At 38.7% G+C, this 20,924-nt stretch overlaps 1 protein-coding gene and 1 pseudogene across 3 annotated transcripts in view; one reads left to right on the forward strand and one right to left on the reverse strand.

The window, feature by feature from the left end:
* The window catches only part of Prrg1 (proline rich and Gla domain 1), a 116,251-nt gene that overhangs the window by 12,547 nt on the left and 82,780 nt on the right, over positions 1-20,924 (forward strand). The window lies entirely within an intron of this gene.
* On the reverse strand, positions 4,049-4,560 carry LOC100768208 (annotated as a pseudogene).

Raw genomic sequence — 20,924 nt, forward strand, 5'->3', positions numbered from 1 at the left:
TCTGCAGATTCATGCTTCACCACTCCATCTTACCTGAAAGCCTCTGTGGGTTTCTCAACCACCATTGCCATCTTGAATCATGCTGTATCTAGTTACATTTTATCTATAGTCAAGAAGCAGATCTGTTAAATGCCTTTCAGGCATTTGAGATTTTGTCTGTTGAGAATTCTCTGTTTAGATCTCTACCCATTTTTAGTTGGATTGTTTGGTGTTTTAATGTCTAGTTTCTTGAGTTCTTTGTATATTTTGGAGATGAGCCTTCTGTTAGATGTGGGGTTGGTGAAGATCTTTTCCCATCCTGTAAGCTGCCATTTTGTCTTATTTACCATGTCCTTTGCCTTACAGAAGCTTTTAATTTTCAAGAGGTCCCATTTATTGATTGTAGTTCTCAGAGTCTGTGCTACTGATGTTATATTTAGGAAGTGGTCTCCTGTGCCACTTTCTCTTCTATCAGATTCAGTGTAACTGGATTTATGCTGAGGTCTTTGATCCACTAGGACTTGAGTTTTGTTCATGGTAATAGATATGGATCTATTTGCCTTCTACATGTTGACACCAGTTATGCCAGCAACATTTGTCAAAGATGCTTTCTTTTTCCATTGTACAATTTTGGCTTCTTTGTAAAGACTCAATAGATGTGTGGATTGATACCAGGGTGGGAGTTGAGTTGAAGAGTGGGAGGAAGGATCATATGAACAAGGGGCATCAAGGCCATGACAGGGAAAGTCACAGAGACAGTTGTCTTGAGCTAGTGGGAGTTCATGGACTATGGACTGACAGCTGCGGAACCTGCATGGAACCAAACTAGATCCTCTGAATGTAGGTGACAGATATGTGACTTTATCTGTTGGAAGGCCCCTTGGCAGTGGCTCCAGGACTTAACCCAGGGCCATGAACTGGCTTTTTGAAGCACATTACCTAATGTGGGATACGTTGCTCAGCATTGTTATAGGGGGAGGGGCTTTGTTCTTTCTCAACTTGGTATGCCAGACCTTGTGGACTCCCCAAGGAAGGCCTTACTCCCTCTGACAAGTGGATGGGGTGGAAAGAGGGAAGAGGAGGGAGGAGGAACTGGGGTTGGTATGTAAAATGAAAAAAATAAAATAGGCAGAGAAATGAGGTTTGAGAGATGATTCCACAGTTAAGAACACTCACTGCTTTTCTAGAGGACCCAGGTTCAGTTCCCAGCAACTGCCTGGCAGCTTACAACCATCTGTAACTCTAGTTCTACGTGATCCAATCTCCTCTCTGGCCTGCATGGTACTGGGTGTGCATGTTGTACACATGCATACATGCAAACAAAACACTTATTTCCATAAAATATAAGCAAATCTTTAAAAAAGAAGAAGAGAAATGAATGTTGGCTTTATTTTTCCCTTTCTATTAATAAATGTTGATAATATTTTTATTAAGCATGAGACACCAGTCCATGGGATAGTGCTTCCCATATTCAGGCTAGATCTCCACTGTAAAACCCCTTTAGATATGCCCTCACTGGTTAGTCTACAGATGTGCCTCCTAGACAATGAAGATTGTCCATCTAAACCAGGGTGCCTTGCGTGCACAGGGCCACTTAAGGAAGGGATTTCATCAACTTAGTTGTGTAGACACTCAGAGCCTTGGCAATCATTATTCAAGGGGGCTCAGCCTACTGCTTGAACTGGTACAAAACTTTGCTATCATTCATATGGTTTTAACTTTGTAGGCATTTAAGGAGGTAAGAGTTGGGAAGTTCTGAAAGCTTTTACCCACATTTCAAAATAAAGGTGTGTGTGTGTGTGTGTGTGTGTGTGTGTGTGTGTGTGTGTGTGTACGCATGCACACGCATGCTCAGGTAGTATGTGGCAGAGTCAGGATCTCTGCAATTAGTCCCTGAGAAGATAATGTAGTAAGATATTAATGCAGTGAAGATTCAAGTTAGAGTTGCAAGGAAGAATGTTGGGGTTACTGCCGAGGAAAGCTGCAGGCAGGGAACTGAGTCATTTCAAGTGATATACCGTGTGAATTGCTGATTGCAAGACCATAGAGATAGGGTTCCCAAGTCCTTTGACATTCACTTCACACTATGTGCCTCAGATGTTTGAACATGCAGTTATAGGATTTGATACTTTCTCAGCTTGATTTCCTTCTCGCTTTGATCACATATCTCCTTTCATTGTTTCTGTTCTTCCATTTCAGAATACAGATCGTTCATTCTGTGTCATTTTATATTGCAAATAGGAGCTCAGACTTAAAAATTATAGATATGCATACATACACTGGGGGGGGGGGGTAGAAGGATGGCTCAGCAGTTCATAGTACCGCTGCTCTTGTAGAGGACCTGGGTTCAGTTCCTAATACCACATGGTGGCTCAGGTTTGATGTACTCTTCTCACCTCTGCATCAACCATGCACATCATGTGTTTACATGTATGTAAGCAAATCATTCATGAAAATAAAATAAGTGCATCTTCAAAAAATTATGTATGATAAACTCAGCATTTTAAATACCATTGACATACAAAGGGTCTTGTACTGATTATCCTTTGTAAACTAAAAGCACAAATACTACTTATCAGGCATATTAAGTAGCCAAAGAGCCAGGAATTGGGATAATCACAGATCTCAAAATGCTCACAGTTACTTTGCTTCTTCTATATTGTATGGTGATAGTTGGTATATTTATTTTCAAGTTCATTCAAAAACATATGATGAATTTTTGATAATATAATATGTATTATCTTCTTGAAAGACTTGACAATTAAATGGACCAAATTACTGTGCTCTTAGGCACATTTCAGTGCTTCAGTGGATTACCTCAAGCTCAGAAATCTGCCTGCCTTTGCCTGCTGAGTCCTCAGCAGACTGGACAAATAAAGTGCCTGGAAAAAATCCCATAGAGAATGAGATTTTGGATTTTTCTTGGTGACACAAACCCACTCTTAAAAACAAACAGAAACCCTTTCTATTTTACGTATATGGCTGTTTTACCTGGTATGTCCATGCCAAGTGAACACTGTGTAGTAAGAAGTTCAATCTCCCTGTTGTTAGGAGTCTCCTGCTCATTGTGAGTCTCCTGCCTACAATGGTGAGAATTTGTAGATGTTCAAAATATTTACATTGATGTTTTCCATCCCAATATTGTTGAGTTAATGATATCCATTTGACTTTTCTATTAATCTAATGATATAAGTATTTGAGTGACATATGCAGTGTTCTGGTGAAAATCAGGATTGATTGATTATTTGTTTGCTTGAGACAATGCCTCTCTGTATAGTTCTGGCTGTAGTCCTACTCACTATGTAGACTAGGACTACTTCAAGCTCAGAAATCTGCCTGCTTCTGGCTCCCAAGTGCTGGGATTAAAGGTGTGTGCTACCACATCCAAATGAGAAAGCCATTTTTTAAATTTAACTGACTTATTTTATATACCAACCACAGTTTCCCCTCCCTTCTCTCCTCCCCATTATATCTCTCTCTTATTTCCTGCACCTCTCCTCAATCCACTCCTCTGTTTCTGTTCAGAAAGGGGCAGGTCTTCCATTGGTATCAGCAAACCATGGTGTATCAAGTTGCCATAAGACTAAGCACCTCTCCTTGTATTTGGGTTGGACAAGGCAATCCAATATGAGGAATAGGTTACCAAGAGCTTGCAAATGGAGTTCTTAATTGGTCTAAATAATAAAAAGCCGGAGTCAGATATAGAGGGAAATGCTGAGAGATCAGAGATCAGAGAGAAGGAGCAGGCCACAGCACACCTTCTCAGCAGAAAAGAGAGTGATTTCCTGTTTCTCCCTGCTTATATCCTGTTTCTGCCCAGCTACATCACTTCCTGTCTGTCTTTACAGACCTCCAGACCTCTATGAGTAGCTAGTGGCAAGCTCCATTCTCTGGCCCCCAGACAGGCTTTATTCGTGCAAGAAAGATAACAACACAAGAGCCAGCCAAAGGATTAGGGACAGGCCCTGCTCCCATTGTTAGGAGTCCCATAAATAAAAAAAAAAACTACACAACTGTCATATATGGAGAGGGCCTAGGTTGGGCCCATCAGGCTCCCTGGTGTGTTGGTTCAGACTTTGTGAGATCCCACGAGCCTGGTTAGATGTTTCTGTGTGTGTTTCTGCTGTACCCACATTTTGACCGTATTACATTTCTCGATCAGCAGCCGACTCTCAGGTTTTACTTTCTCAATAATGTCCACCAGCTGCTGGTTGCTTTTCAGCATCCCATTGGGCATCACAAACACCTTGGTTCCTTGGAAGGCCTCTTCACATTCATCCAAGAACCTGCGCTTCTTGTAAGTGGGACCATCCAGTCCATCGTGGCTATTGGTGAGGAGAATGGGGTCAGGGACTGGGAGATTCATGTCTGTGTGGATCTGAGTTAGATCATGGATATTTAGGTTCCTTCAAAAAACTATCAAGTTCTAGTAACTTCTTTGGGAAAAAAATTGCCACCAAGTCTTCTGCCTCACTTGTGATCCGCTCCCTGAAAGAATCAACCTTGAGCTTCACTTCCTGATCCACCTTCAGCAATGAGGCCATAGCTAGGCAGGGCCGTGTCCACTCCACTGGGTGCTGGAGGTGCTGTGGACTCCAGGGAGGGTGCCGGAAGGGCCTGAGGAATCTCCACTGCTCTCGGGACCCGGCCGCCCTCGCTGGCTTGCTCACCACTTGCTTGTTCCCTCCGTGCCCGCTGGACACCCACCCACCCCCCTACCCCCGCCTGCCGCCTGCTGCCTGCTAGCACTCTGTACCCTATTTTTTAATTGGATTATTTGGGTTTGTTTGTTTGTTTGTTTGTTTGGTTTGGTTTTTCGAGACAGGGTTTTTCTGTGTAGCTTTGGAGCCTATCCTGGCATTCACTCTGGAGACTAGGCTGGCCTCGAACTCACAGAGATCCACCTGCCTTTGCCTCCCGAGTGCTGGGATTAAAGGCGTGCGCCACCAACGACTGGCTTATTTGATTTTTTTTATGTCTGGTTTCTTGAGTTCTTTATATATTTTGGAGATCAGCCCTCTGTTAGATGTGGTGTTCCTGAAGATCTTTTCCTGTTCTCTAGGCTGCCCTTTTGTCCTATTGACAATGCCCTTTGCGTTACAGAAGCTTTTAAATTTCATGAGGTCCCATTTATTAATTGTTGATCTCAGTGTCTGTGCTACTGGTATTTTATTCAGGGAAGTTGTCTCCTGTGCAAATGCATTCAAGGCTATTTTCCACTTTCTCTTCTATTGGGTTCAATGTAACTGAAGTTATTTTGAGGTGTTTGATCCACTTGGACTTGAGTTTTGTGTAGAGTGATAGATATGGATCTATTTGCATTCTTCAATTATTCCAGCACCATTTGTTGAAGAAGTTTTCTTTTCTCCATTGTATAGTCTTGACTTTTTGTCAAAATTCAAGTGTCCTTAGCTATGTGGATTTATGTCTGGGTTTTGATTCAATTCCATTGAACAATGTGCCTGTTTTATGACAGTATCATGCTGTTTTTATTACTATGGCTCTGTAGTGGAGCTTGATCAGAGATGGTGATATCTCTGGCATTTCTTTTACTGTACAGGACTGTTTTAGCTATCCTGTTGGGTTTTGTTGTTGTTGTTTAGCTTTTCCGTATGAAGTTGAGTATTGTTCTTTCAAGGTCTGTAAAGAATTATGATGGAATTTTGATGGGGATTGCATTGATTCTGTAGTTTGATCTTGGTAAGATGTCCAGTTTTACTATATTAATCCTTCTGATCCATGAGCATGGGAGATCTTTCCATCTTCTGATATCTTCTCCAATTTTTGGAAAGGCTTTCACTTGCTTGGTTAGAGTTACACCAAGATATTGTATGTTGTTTGTGGCTTTTGTGAAGGGCGTTGTTTCCCTGATTTCTTTTCTACCCTTTTATCAATTGTATATAAGAGGGCTACTGACTTTTTTGTCTCCAGCTACTTCACTACAGGTGTTTATCAGCTGTGGGAGTTCCCTGGTATAATTTTGGGGTTGCAAAATTAGTACATATATGTGTACTAATATGCCATCTGTTAGTTAGGATACAGGTTTGCCTTGTTGATTTTCTCATTCTTGTTTCACTGATTCTTGTATTGTTTCCTTTGTTTCCATTTCATTGGTTTTAGCCATCGTTTGATTATTTACTGCCTTCTATTCCTCTTGATTTTGCTTCTTTTTGTTCTAGAGCTTTTGTTCTAGAGCTATCAGATGTCAATAGTGAGATCTCTCTAAATTCTTTATAAAGGCACTTAGTGCTATGAACTTTCCTCTTAGCACTGCTTTCGTTGTTTTCCATAAGTTTGGGTATGTTGTCCATTTGTTTCATTGAAATCTAGGAAGACTTTAATTTCTTTCTTTGTTTCTTCCTTGACCAAGTGGTAATTCAGTTGATTTTCCATGAATTTGTAGGCTTTTTTGGTTTGTGTTGTTGTTGAACTCCAACTTTAATCCATGGTAATCTGATAAAATAAGGGAGTTATTTCAATTTTTTTTATCTGTTAAGACTTGTTTTGTGACCAAGTATTTGGTCATTTTTGGAGAATGTTCCATGAGATCCTAAGAAGAAGTATATTCTTTGGTGTTTGGGTGAAACATTCTGTAGATATTTGGTCCATGTGAGTCATGACATCTGTGAGTTCCTTTATTTTTCTGTTAAGTTTCTGTCTGTCAGACCTGTCCATGGTGAGAGTGGGGTGTTGAAGTCTTCCACTATTAGTGTGTGGAGTTTGATGTGTGATTTAAGCTTTACTAATGTTTCTTTTACAAATGTGTGTGCCCTTGTATTTGGGGCATAGATGTTCAGAATTAAGACTTCATCTTGATGGATTTTTCCTGTGACAAATATAAAATACCCTTCTTCATGTCTTTTGAATAATTTTAGTTTGAATTCTATTTTGTTAGATATTAGAATAGCTACACCTGCTTGTTTCTTAGGTCCATTTGCTTGGAAAATCTTTTTCCAGCCTTTACTATGAGATAATGTCTATTGTTGATGTAGAGGTATGTTTTTTGTATTCAGCAGAAGAATGGATTCTGTTTTTTAATCCATTCTGTTTGCCTGTGGGTTTTTTTTTTTTTTTTTTGGTGAATTGAGTCTATTGATCTTGAGATGTATTACTAACCGGTGATTATTAATTCTCATTTATTGTTGTTTTTGGTGGTGGTAATGGTGTTGTATCTCTCTCTCTCTGTCTGTCTGTCTCTCTCTGTCTCTCTCTCTGTCTCTCTCTGTCTCTCTCTCTCTCTCTCTCTCTCTCTCTCTCTCTCTCTCTCTGTGTGTGTGTGTGTGTGTGTGTGTGTGTGTGTTTCATTCCTAATGGTGTGGGATTATTTATTACATGTATTTTCATGGATGTAGCTATGTTCTCTGGGTTGGAGTTTTCCTTCTAGCACCTTTTGTATATCTGGGTTTGTGCATAGATATTGATTAAATTTGATTCGTCATTGAATAACTTGTTTTCTATAGCTATTGTGATAGAAAGTTTTGTAGCATCTGTGGTCTCTTAGACTCTGCAGCTACACATCTGGCTTTTGGATTCCAATGAGACATTGGGTGTAATTCCAATAGGTCTACCTTTGTTTGTTACTTTCTCTTTTTTCTTTACAGCTTTTAATATTCTTTCTTTATTCTTTATGTTCAGTGTTTTTATTATTATGTGCCCACGGGACTTCTTTTCCTCTTAGTGTTTGTAAGTATATTTATTGGTCTGTAAACTTCTTGTATCTTTATAGGCATGTCCTTCTTTAGGCTAGGAAGATTATCTTCTATGATTTTGTTGAATATATTTTCTGGGCCTTTGAGAAGGGATTCTTCTTCTTCTATTCCTATTATTTTTAGGTTTTGTCTTTTCATAGTGTATCATCTTTCCTGGTTGTTTTGTGTCAGGCTTTTTTTTGTAAGGTCTTTTTCTTGTGCTTCAGTGAGTTGGAATGTTCAGGTCTTTCTGTCATAGGATAGCTGGGTTCTAGTGGTGACACATTACCCTTTCTTTTATTGACTATGATCATATACTGGCATTTAGGCATCTGAATTTGGGGTGATTTATAGGTCTAGGTGTTAATTCCTGTGTTTGTCTTTGTTGGATGGGTGTCTTGTTCCTTGGTTTCTATTTCCTCTCTGATCTTTTTGCCTAAGTAGCCAAGGGATCTGGTGTGGGACCTGTAGATCCACTCTGGTCTACAGTAAATTTCAAGTCTTCTTGAGTCTTTAGTTCCATCCTAGCCTCTAGTAAAGCCTGAGTCATCTTCTGGGGTACCTAGGACAAGCTTGGTTTCTGGTAGAGCTGCTTGGGCAGTTCTTTCCACTGGTGTGGACTGTACATGGGCCCATGGCCTTTGTTCTTCCAACTGGTATTGACTATCTGGGTCTATGGAGTCTGCTTGAGTTCTGGGGAAAGACCACCATTGACTGGTAAGGGTAGTTGTGGCTGTGGTGGTCTGTGACACAGTGGTGGAAGTCAGATGGGATTGAGGGTGGAGGATCAGTAGTAGCAGGGCCAGGCACAAGCTGGGATGGTATTGGCCTGGGGTAGATTTGGGTGTGACAGAATCCAGGGAGTGGTACCATTCTGCTGATAGGCATGTCACTCACCCGTTCTGACTTGTGTGACCTGGGCCTTCTTGGTGGAAGTCTTCTGGTGTTTGGAGGAGGGCCCAGCCACAAGGCTGGGGACTAGCTGGTACAGTCCCCAGTGGACTTGGAGAAAGGAGAAAGATAATTTTTAATAGTGTTTTTCCCAACTTTATATAACTCAGTGTACTTGGATCACTCAAAATGTATTTTTCATTTTACTTGTGTTTTCATTCTCTTAAAGTCCTTCCTTATCTTTTGCCCTTTCTTTGGATAATGCAATCAATTATCTTCATGACTCAGACTCATTTGGCAGATAGAAAACTTCACATGTTTATGTTTAGCCATATGTTTTTCATGAAGACTGAGGAACATAGACATGACTGCCTACCATAATCTAAAATCACTTAGAGCAGAATTTCTTCCCTTGCCTCCCACCCCACTTGTATATTTGCTTTCCCTTCCCTTCTTTGCTTATGTTTTAAATTATTAACTTATTATACTTATTAAATTATTAACTTATACAAAGCATTGTTACAAAGCAATGCTACAGCATTTAAAACTGATTTTTAGTAGATTTTCCTTTCTTCTCATCTCCTTGATATAACTAATCCCACCCTCATAACCTCCCTCCATTTCCTTTCTTCTCTCTTGTTCATGTATCCTTCCTTTCTTACATTATCAAATTGGAAGCTTGTATTCAGACTTCTGGGTAAGAAACAACCTAAGTATAAACAGGAATGTAACCACAAAAAGATTACCTTCCTTTTGAAAAATTAATTCCTTTGTTTTATATCATCATCATTTATTGTGTATGTGGGGGGGGTCACACAAGTGAAGGTCAGAAGACAACTTTGTGGGATATGTTCTCTCCTGCCTTTACATGTATTCTGGGCATGGAACTCCTACTTTTGGGATTGTAAGAAAAGTACCTTTATCTAATGGGCTATCCTGCTGGCCCCTCACAGTCATGTTCCTGGTCCTAGATGGGAAGGCCTTAAATTAGGGAGCTAGCTGAAATCTGCATCATCTTCCCCCGAAGAAATTTCTGTTTTTTATTTTTTACTGTTTTTCTTGACACTTATTTTCTGTTCTTCTTTAGTCATGCAAATGAGGATTGCAAGAAAAGGAAACTGTCTTTCTTCATTCTCCTTTGATCATAATGAATTGAGAGGGAATAAAATTCATACTGCTCTCATTCCAAACATGTATAAAATGCAGATATGAGGTTTAAAATCATCTTCTCACCTGATATTTAGCATTTTATTGAATATTGTGATCTTATACTTAGTAAATAATTGCTTAGTGTTCATTCTGCATTGAAGATTTGACCTGTCCCATTGCCTACCTGTATTAAGCGAAGACTGCTTGTGGTAGTTTGAATATGGTTGGCCCCCATAAGCTCATAGAGAGTGGCACTATTAGGATGTATGGCTTTGTTGAAATAGGTATGGTCTTGTTAGAGGAAATGTGTCACTGGGGAAGTGGGGTTTGAAGATTCCTATGCTCAGGATTCTGCCTAGTTTCTCAATCAAATTTTGTTGCCTGCAAGATGTAGGACTCTAAGCTACCACTCTAGTACAATGTCTGCCTGCATCCTACCATGCACCACACCATGATTATAATGGAGTGAACCTCTGAAACTGTGAGTTACCCAAATGAAATGTTTTCTTTGTAAGAGTTGCTGGGCATTGTGGTGCACACTTTTAATCCCAGCACTCGGGAGGCAGAGGCAGATGGATCTCTGTGTGAAACTCTGTCTAGACACACACACACACACACACACACACACACACACACACACACACACACACACACACACACACACACACACGTACGTTACCATGCCCATGATGTATCTTCACAGCAATGAAATTACTACTAAGACACTACTGTGGTCTCTTAAAATCTCATTGAGTTTTCATGCCTACAGAAAACTCACAAGTATTGTATGAATTTTAATTTTCACTTCCCATTTCTTTCCTAGCTGGACAATAACCAATGTCTGTTTTATGAATTATTTGTACTGTTAATGTTCAGTTCTTAATAGGGGACCTGCCCAGGCACAACACTGTATAGTTAACTCTTACCTGCTCCCCTAGGTCTAAAAGGATTATCTCATTTGTAGTATAGTTATTAAACTCTAACTGACATTGATAATTTTCATCCTGTTAAATTACTGCAAGGGCATGTGATTTTACTTCTCTTTTTTATTTAGCATATTGTGGTTGAGACATATCTGTTTAAAGCAGTGTGTTAGTTACTTACAAAAGCTTTAATTAAATCAGGTATCTCTGTATAATATTGGCCATGAAGTCTTGAATATTTCCATTTTTCATTTAGTCTGTTACATTGATCTTTACAAAGGCAATACATTATTCTCTTTATTATAATTTATTCTTTTAAATTTCATTTTACGTTCCAACCTCACCTCCTCCCACCCTCACTCACCAACCGCCCCATTTCATCCCCAGTTTACTCCTCATGGGTAAGGGCTCCCATGAGGAGTCAACAAAGGCTGGCACAATAGGTTGGGGTGGGGCCAAGACCCTCACTCATGCATTAAGGCTGAGCATGGCATTCCACCATAGGGAATGGACTCCAACAAACTAGTTCATGCATCAGGTTTGTATTATGTTCCTACTGTCAGGGACCCCTCTGATAGTCCAAGCTTCACAACAGTCTCTCACATACAGAGAACCTACTTGGGTCCCCTGGAGTCACAGTTCATGAGTTTCCATGAGCTTGGTTCAGCTGTCTTGGTAGATTTCTCCATCATGATATTGACCTCCCTTGCTAATATATTCCCTCCTCCCTCTCTTTGACTGGACTCCTGGAACTCAGCCTGGTGCTTGGTTGTGTATTTCTGCATCTGGTTCCATCAATTATGGGGTGAAGGCTCTATTATGATAGTTGGGGTATTCACCAATATGATTAGAAGGGGAAGGCCAGTTTGGGCACCATCTCTACTATTGCTATGAATCTTAGCTGGGGTCATCCTTGAGGATTCTTGGGAATTACCCTAGCACCAGGTTTCTCTCTAAACCCATAGTGGATCTATTAAAATATCTCTTTCATTGCTATTCCACTGTATCCCTCCCCCCATTGACCATCCTATTCCCTCATTTCTCTTCCTCCCTCCCCTCCCCCATACTGCTCCATTCCCCTGCCCCCAGTTTACACAGTAGATTTCATCTAATTTCCCTTCCCAGGGTGATCCATGTGTCCCTCTTAGGGGCTTCCTTGTTACCTAGCTTCTCTGGAGCTGTGAATTACAGTCTGGTTATCCTTTGCTTTACATCTAATATTCATTTATGAGTGAATACATAGTGTGTTTGTCTTTCTGAGTCTGGGTTACCTCACTCAGGATGTTTTTTTCTAGTTTCATCCATTTGCCTGCAAATTTCATGGTGTCATTGTTTCTTACACCTGAGTAATACTCCATTATGTAAATGTACTACATTTTCTTTATCCATTCTTTGGTTGAGGAGCATCAAGGTTGTTTCCAGATTCTGAATATTGCACATAATGCTGCTATGAATATTGCTGAGCAAGTGCCCTTGTGGTATGATTGAGCATCCTTTGGGTATATGACCAAGAGTGGGTCATCAATGGGTCTTGTAAATTGATTCACAATTTTCTTAGAAACCACCATACAGATTCCAAAGTGGATGTACAAGTTTGCACTCCCACCAGCAGTGGAGGAGTGTTTCCTTGACTCCTCATCCTCTCCAACATAAGCTGTCCTCAGTATTTTTATCTTAGCCATTCAGGTATGTATAAGATGGTATCTAAGAGTCATTTTGATTTGCATTTCCCTGATGATTAAGGATGTTAAGCACTTCCTTAAATGTCTTTTGGCAATTTGATATTTCTTCTGTTGAGAATTCTGTTTAGCTCTGTGCCCCATTTTTCAAAGGGTTATTTTGTATTTTGATGTATAGTTTCTTGAGTTCTTTATGTATTTTGGAGATCAGCCCTTTGTCAGATGTGGGGTAGGTGAAGATCTTTTCCCATTGTGTAGGCCATCATTTTGTCTTATTGACAGTGTCATTTGCCTTACAGAAGCTTTTCACTTTCAGGAGGTCCCATTTATTAATTGTTTTTCTCAATATTATTAAATGTCTGTGCTACTGATGTTATATTTAAGAAGTGGTCTTCTGTGCCAATGCATTCAAGGCTACTTCCCACTTTCTCTTTTGTCAGGTTCAATGTAGCAGAATTTATTTTGAGGTCCTTGATCAACTTGGATTTGAGTTTTATGCATAACATTTTATAGGAATCTATTTACAATCTTTTACATGTTGACATCCAGTTATGCCAGCACCATTTGTTAAAAATATTTTTCTTTTTCTATTGTACCATTTTGGCTTTTTTAAAATCAAAAGTCAGGTGTTCATAGGTGTGTGGATTAATGTCAGAGTCTTTGATTCAATTCCATTGATCCACCTGTTTTTATGTCAATACCAAGATATTTTAAATATTACTTTAGCTCTATAGTAGAGTTTGAAATCAGGGAGGGTGATACCTCTGCAAGTTCCTTTATTGTCTTAACTGTTCTGAGTTTTTTGTTTTTCCATATGATGTTGAGTATTAGTCTTTCAAACTCTGTGAAGAAATGTGTTGGGATTTTGATGGGGATTGCATTGAACCTGTAGATTGCTTTTGGTAGGGCTGCCATTTTTATTATATTGATCCTACCTATCGAAGAGCATGGGAGATCTTTTCATTTTCTGATATCTTCTTCAATTTCTTTCTTTGGGGACTTAAAATTCTTGTCATATATAGGCATTTCACTTATTTGGTTAGAGTTATCCCAACATATTTTTTATTTGTGGCTATTGTAAAGGGTGCTATTTCTCTGATTTATTTCTTAGCCCTTTTAGTATTTGTATGATCTGATGATTCTCTGGATTTCCTCAGTGGCTGTTGTTATGTCCCCCTTTTCATTTCTGATTTCGTTAATATGGATATTGAGTTTGTCTATCTTGTTGATTTTCTCAAAGTACCAACTCTTTGTTTTATTTATTCTATTGTTCTCTTTGTTTCTATTTCATTGATTTCAGCCCTCAATGTGTTTATTTCCTGTTGTGTACTCCTCCTGAGTAAGTTTGCTTCTTTTTTGTTCTAGAGCTTTCAGGTGTTTTGTTAATTCTCTAGTGTGGGCTTTCTCTAATTTCTTTATGTAGGCCTTTAGTGCTATGAACTTTCTTCTTAGCACTGCTTTCATAGTGTCCCACAAGTTTGGGTTTGTTGTACATTCATTTCCATTTAATTCTAGGAAATCTTTCATTTCTTTCTTATTTCTTCCTTGACCCAGGGGTGACTGATTTGGGCATTATTCAGTTTCCATGAGTTTATAGGCTTTCTAAAATTTGTGTTGCTGCACTGACTCCCCCTCCTGTTTGATCAGACTATAGCTCAGATTCTACTTTGAGGAGATAGCTTGTTTTCAGGGAAAGCACTTGTTTATTGCAGTCATCAGAGAAGCCTTAGGCATTTAAATTTTGTTCCTGTGATAGGAAGATTAAGCTATCACTGGGGTGTTATTATAGAATCCCAAGGATATCAAAATGAAGTATCAGCTGTCAGATTCTTTTACCAGACTCCAAAGATTTTGCTTTAATGTCTAAAGAAAAAAAATCATTTTCTCATTTCAAATCAATTAAATATTATAGGTGAGACAAATCACTCATTTGCCTCTGACCTTTTAGAAAAAGCTGTTCTGTTGTTGAAATACTATATGTAGGCGCAGTCTAAATTTGTGTGGACTATGCTTTAGTGTATTTATAAATGATGAACTTGGATTCTGAAATTAAAACTTTTATTTTCGATTTTTCAAAAATGTGTTGCTGTTGTATTCTAACTTTAATCCATGGAGCTGCTGACTTGGGCAGGGAGTGTATGGGTGGGTTTGGGGACAGAGTGAGACTTGTAGGTTATAGGGTCTGGTACAGGGTGCTGGTGTGTGTACCCTGCCTTTCCCTGGTGATGGGCGAATGCTGCTGAGATGGTTGGGGGGAGGGGCCTTGGGTTTTGCCCAGGGCCCTAGGGTGGAGAGGCTGTTTGGTACAGGTGGGAAGTTGGTCACTCACCTCTTAGTCCTCTCTAGTACATTATTCTTATTTCAAAACATTGCTTAACATATCTCTATATACAATACTATTGAAAGCTATGAATTATATTAAGATAGCCAGAAGTTAATTCACTTCTAGCTATCTTTTGTTACAGATCATTCATTATCTGTTGATATCATTATTTAATGAAATGTAATTCCATTTCATTTTCTTGGGCTTTCCCCAGCCAGGCAGAGCTCAGACAGAGTACTCAGGGAGTTCTGATGTGCTTGCTTTATAGTCTGAGCTTTTCAAAGTATATTGGGATAGATCTTTCGATTAGAACCAGAACTGATCCATAGTTTTTTATTTGATCACAGAATATTTCACAAGAAGAAACAGTATTATTAATTCCAGGGAATATTATGAGAACTTTAGAGATTTTTTCCATAGAACCATGACTAGTGATTCAGAAACTCTGCTGACATATGTTCTTTACTCACTGTGTGTAATACATAACACTCACAAAGAAGCCCCCACCTTTAAGGGTGCCTGCATTTGAAGTAGGTAAATACATGACACTCTATGGAAGGTGTTATATAATATTCTATTAAAACTATCACAACTCACTCTACTATAACTTCTTATAATCAGTCCAGAGCTTAGTTGAAACTCAGTGTCCCCTCGTTTTAAATATTTTTATTTACTTTACATACCAACCACAATTTCCTCTCCCTCTTTCCCTCCCATTTCCTCCCTGCACCTGCCTTCTACCCACCTCCATTTATTCCTCCTCTGTCTCCATTCCTTTGGTGTAAGGCCTCCCATGGGAATCAACAAAGCATGGCATATCAAGTTGATGCACAACCAAGCTCCTCCTCCTGCATCCCCTCTTATTATGTGCTTAAAATATTTGAATTAATATCATTCTAATATTCTGGTTCACATGAAAACAATAAGTTCAACGTGATGTAGACTAGCAACAACTTTTCATAACTTCTCACAGGTCATGGAGGCCATGCTTATTTGTAGTCTTGTTCCATGTCTTAAGGTAATGTCTCATAATTATTTTCTGGAGCAAGGAAGATAAGAAACCTGATGAACAGTTGTTATGAGGCATTATAGTCTCCTCCCTATGATATGTGAAACTACCTTGAGGTCATTGCTCACATATTTCCTAGTTTCAGTCGAGTGAAGGGCTTTCTGCTTTGAAAAAGTAATGCCATTTTGATTTTGATTTTGCTGTCTATAGAAGTAATAAATTGTCTCTTTACCAGGAAGATCAGTGGTATACATTTGTTAAGGAAACATGACAAGTAAAATAGTAATACATATGGGCCTGTTAGCCACTGTGTTGCCACTTAATGATGTTTGTGTGACATAGGAAAACATTCACTACCCAAACAACTCAGCTGTCATGTAGGCCTTGGGATATTCCTTTGGCTTGTGACTCTCTGGGCAGAATGGGACCCTCAGTTTGACAGGTAGACAGAGGGCAGGGCTTTCTATTAGAACTGAACTTGGCTGTTTTTCTTATAGTGTCACACCAAGTTAAACAAGATCTCCCTCTTTAGAAATTCTTGTTTTCTAAGTTGGAGGAAGTATGCCAATTCTGAAGCCACTCCCTCTACAAACATTTATTTGAACATTGGTAGGCAAGGAATAGTGGTAACAGTGTTTGGGCCTATTCAGACTAATGCCCTTTAAATATGTTATTGCCTCCTGCTCATCTATCCAGTGGTCTCTTCAATCTGTGCTATATTGAGTCGCTAAGAAAGCAAGGTTTTACTATATAAGCATCTGCAGGTATTCATATTCTGGCATTATCTCTAGAAAATAATAGGACTCATGAAAAATATTTTCTAAATTTTACATTTTTAAAAAAGATGTTTCTGTAACACTTGTCTGTGGTGGTTTGAATGAAAATGGCTCCCATAGGTTCATATGTTTGAATATTTAGTTCCAAGTTGATGCAATTGTTTGGGAAGGATTAGGAGATGTGGCCTTGTTGGAGGAAGTATGTCAATAGGGGTGGACTTTAAAGTTTCAAAGCTCCCCAGCCATTCCCAGTGTGCCCGTCTTTCTCTGCATCCTGATTGTGGATCAGGATGTCAGCTCTTAGTTGCTGCTCCAGTGCCATGCCTTCCTGTCCAATGCCATATTCTCCTTCATAATGGCAATGGATTCCTATCCCTCTGTAACTGTTAGCCCTGAATAAACCTTTTGTTCTGTAAGTTGCCTTGGTCATGGTGTTATCACAACAACAGAAAACCTAGTACACTGTCAAAATTGCATTATGTTCTTTTTAAATATAGTCGTTTGAGACTTTAAATTTCTTTCTAATCTCTATTAATTTTGCTTTATAGATTCTGATGTTTCATTACCATATAGTTCAAAATTTTCTGCCTTCAAATAGGAAGTATTTTCCTGGTTGTCTTTCTCAGAGAGAGAGAGAGAGAGAGAGGAGAGAGAGAGAGAGAGAGAGAGAGAGAGAGAGAGAGAGAGAGAGAGAGAGAGACTACTACTTTTGAAGTAGCTCTTATTTAGTTTTTGGTTTGTAACAGTCTGGTATATATAAATGTGGTTCAGTGTTTAGTCAGAGATATGAGTAATTAGAGATTAAGGTTTTACTTGTTTTGAGTTATCATGACTGCTTGAATCCTTTTTCTCTGTTTTCTGTTTGCTTGTTTTTGTTTTTTGAGATAGGGTTTCTCTGTAGCATTGGAGGCTGTCCTGGAACTTGCTCAGTATACCAGCCTGGCCTCAAACTCACAGATATCTGCCTGTCTCTGTCTCCCAAGTGCTGGGATTAAAGGCATGCACCACCAATGCCCAGCTCGTTTTCTCTGTTTTTCTAAGGCCAGGCTGCTGAGGACTCTGTGTGTGTGTGTGTGTGTGTGTGTGTGTGTGTGTGTGTGTGTGTGTGTGTGTGTGTGTGTGTGTGTGTTCCCTTTCTAAAAGGCACATCATCTCCCTTCCACCAAATAAACGTGCACCCTAAACCCATGTCAAACTACATCTCTGCACATACTGGTGAATTCATTGTGGCAATTCCAGCCTCAGTTTGCACGTTTTTGCATCTATTCTCCAGGAACTTGATCTAGGATTCAATTAGAGATGTTGGTAGACAAAATATTACAGACTGCCTGACTGTTTTCGTCCTTCTAGTCCCACACTTTTTAGTATTTTCCAACATGACTTTTCTGCTTCTGTGGATCAGAAAAATAAGAAGTTTATCCCATGTGTTCTTGCTGATCTCCCTCACTGTTTTTACCATATGCAGTATGCGTAGCCCTGGACAAAAGCCAAGGTTAAGAGCTCCGTGTGTCTTCCATTCCTCCTGGAAATTCTGAGTTCCATCTCAGCTCCTATATGCCTCTGTCCCATAACTTAAGTCCATTTCTCTTTTTATTATATTGGGATTCTTAGGTTTAATAATTCTTTTCCTGTTAGTATTTGGGGATACTATAGATATGGGATTTTTATATGGATCAAGAGATGAAAATATCTGAGGCCCATTTTTCTCTGAGGATGAAAAAGCAAACTAAGCCAAAGGAAACACCCTCCTCTGCTTTACTGAACCATCTTTTTGAAACTGCCTTTAGTTACTATTATTAAAGTGTTCAAGCCTTTCGTTTCCATACAACAGTGAGTGAATATGGCAATTTTTAGAGGTAAGAATAACCCTTTGGATGCTGTGTGCACCCTGTATAATCCCACCTCTTTAAAATGTATTGATTTTGAAAATACTTTTCACAGACTCTGATTTTTTTGAATAAAAAGAAAACTATTTACAGATGTTTTGACACAAATGTTTGCTTTTTAGAACTTGCATCTAATACAAGGCCTACTGAGTAATTGGATATTCAATTTCCTTGCCATAATAATAATTACTATTCATTAGTACATTTGTTAAGGGTGAACATTAAAGTAAATCCTCTTTATGCTTTCTTGTAGTCATGTTTCTAAACAAACATGTTAAAAACTATGTTAAGCAAACATCAACCTATCATGATATCATTTTGGGGAAATCCCTGTAATTATGTTTTTGTGCTTCTTCCTAACTCATTTATTGGAGGTCTGTAGGAAATAGTAAGCTAGGTAATTAAATAAAGTTCACTTTGTAGTTTCTGCCTCATAGACAAAAGGGACAGTAAATGAGATTATTTACAGGAGTACCTTAAAGATGTATGTAGAAATTAGGAGACTTGAGAAAATTATCACAGATTAATATAAACAAGGTTTTTATTTATGATTTGGAGGTTATCATGTTTATTAAATTACCACTTGAGTTTTGGCTCCTTGCCCATCCTATTAATACACATGTAAGAGATTATGAGTTCTTGATATTATTATGGTAAATTAACGTCCTTCGTGTAGGTACTCTTCAGTAGTGAGTTAAACATTTGTCATTGACTTCTTAGAATGATTGTTTTAAAGGGAATGTAAGTATGGAACTTTTTCTGTTATTCACTCAAGTATTCAGCCTCGTAAACCACAAAGTGCCCTCAGTCCTCTGCCCTAGGTCTGCACTTAGTGTTATAGGTATACTGGGGAGCCCTGAAAATATTTAGGCATTCTCATTTCCTTAAGTAATCACCTTCCTGTTGGCTCTTGTGATCCATGTCTGCATATCAACTTATAAGCAGCTTCTTTTTTCCTCGGGTGTCATGAGTTGAAATTAAGCATTCTAAGCTACTCTCAGGCTTTAATTGCACTGGTGAACACTGAAAATGTGAAAATCAATTTAAGATGAGAATAACAAGGCAAGTAAGGCTAAAGAATATTTCGAATGAAAGTCCATGCGTGTTACCATTAGTACAGCCCCCCTCATATGATTCAAAAAGGTTCATTTGAAATTTAATGAAGTGTTTTGATTCTTCTGATGATCCAGTTGAATTTCTGTTGATTATAAAAACTACATTAATTACTATCCTTTGCCTTACTCTCACATCTCTATGGTAGATGAATGTCTTACTTAAATGAGAAGTAAGGACCTGTGCTTTCAAGGTACTTGACTCCTATTTTCAATATTTGTGTTACAGACAGAGAGAAAGTCTGTTTAAGAATTGTATAACATGTTAGAGTCCCATTATATGATGAAGTTTAGCAAATGCTTGGTAAAATGGGATTTTTCTTCTCAACTTAGTAGAAACAATGGTATGTAGGAGGAACATTTCCTAAGCTAGACATTTCAGAGGCAGTTTCCAAGGAAATGAATAGATGGTGAGGTAACTTTCTAAAGTTCTTGGATCGAATTTGTCTCTAAAGACTTTGAGCTTTGAAGCTCTGAGTTACACAATATTCTGATTTGGTCTCCTGGGATCTTTGCCAGAGATCATAATTGCATTGAGATTTTAATGATCACAAATGACATCATGATGCTTTTCTCTTTATTCTGGAGGTGAGGTGATTACTACATGGGAAGGAACAATGTAGGCTTAAGTCAGAAGACTTGGAAGCTCAGACTTCAGGTCAGATGCAACAGCATATCTGATACATGCATATGTAGTTACTGAGTTGCAACTAGTTGCTTTGGTGAGGTAAACTTGGCTATGTCCATTAGCATACACACAATATGTGACACGTTTTATATTCATTTTGGTAATCCCTGAGCCCTGGCACAATAGTTGGCTGTGGTAAAACTTTTTAAAATTTTGTTATAAAGATAAGAAATTATCATTTATTGCAATGTTCTTGGTTTCCAGTCTTTTTAAGCATGGGAATAGAGGTGAGGGTATTGGGCAGAAGGCAGAATAGTGTGTTCTTTCCACTTTGCTCTTGGCAAGCAAGACTTTACTTTCCTAATTTTTTCCAGATGTAGCCAAACTTGTTCTTTTCACAGTGTGTCCTTTTATAGAATATAGATATGTTTATTGCATATTTAATGTGTATCTGCCTTTCTCATGCAAGTAGAGAGCTTTCCATCTTTGTTGCAGCCACCTTTTTTGGAAAACAGGAAGTGTAATCAATACAGCCTTAGGTAGGTATGTAGAAATTTCATAGAGTAAGTTTGGAAATGCATAGTTCAGAATGGATGTCTTCAAGGATGAATACTTTTCTATTTTTCCAGTTTGCCAAGCACATAGCATAAGGCTTTCTCGTTGCTGTAATTGTTCAAATGACTATTCCATGCAAGAGCAAATAGGGGATATAGAAGGAGGGTGTGCCAGAATAATACTCTATCATAAAGAAGACTTTTTATGTTTAGATCACTTTTGGGTAAAATTTGGTTACATGGAAATCTGAAAATTTTTCCAGCCTTTATACTAGAGAAAGCCAAGAGGGAAAGACATTATAAAGAGCATCTGTAGAGCTAGTCTAA

Source organism: Cricetulus griseus, chromosome X, assembly GCF_003668045.3.
Source record: "Cricetulus griseus strain 17A/GY chromosome X, alternate assembly CriGri-PICRH-1.0, whole genome shotgun sequence".
Taxonomy (NCBI): Eukaryota; Metazoa; Chordata; class Mammalia; order Rodentia; family Cricetidae; genus Cricetulus; species Cricetulus griseus.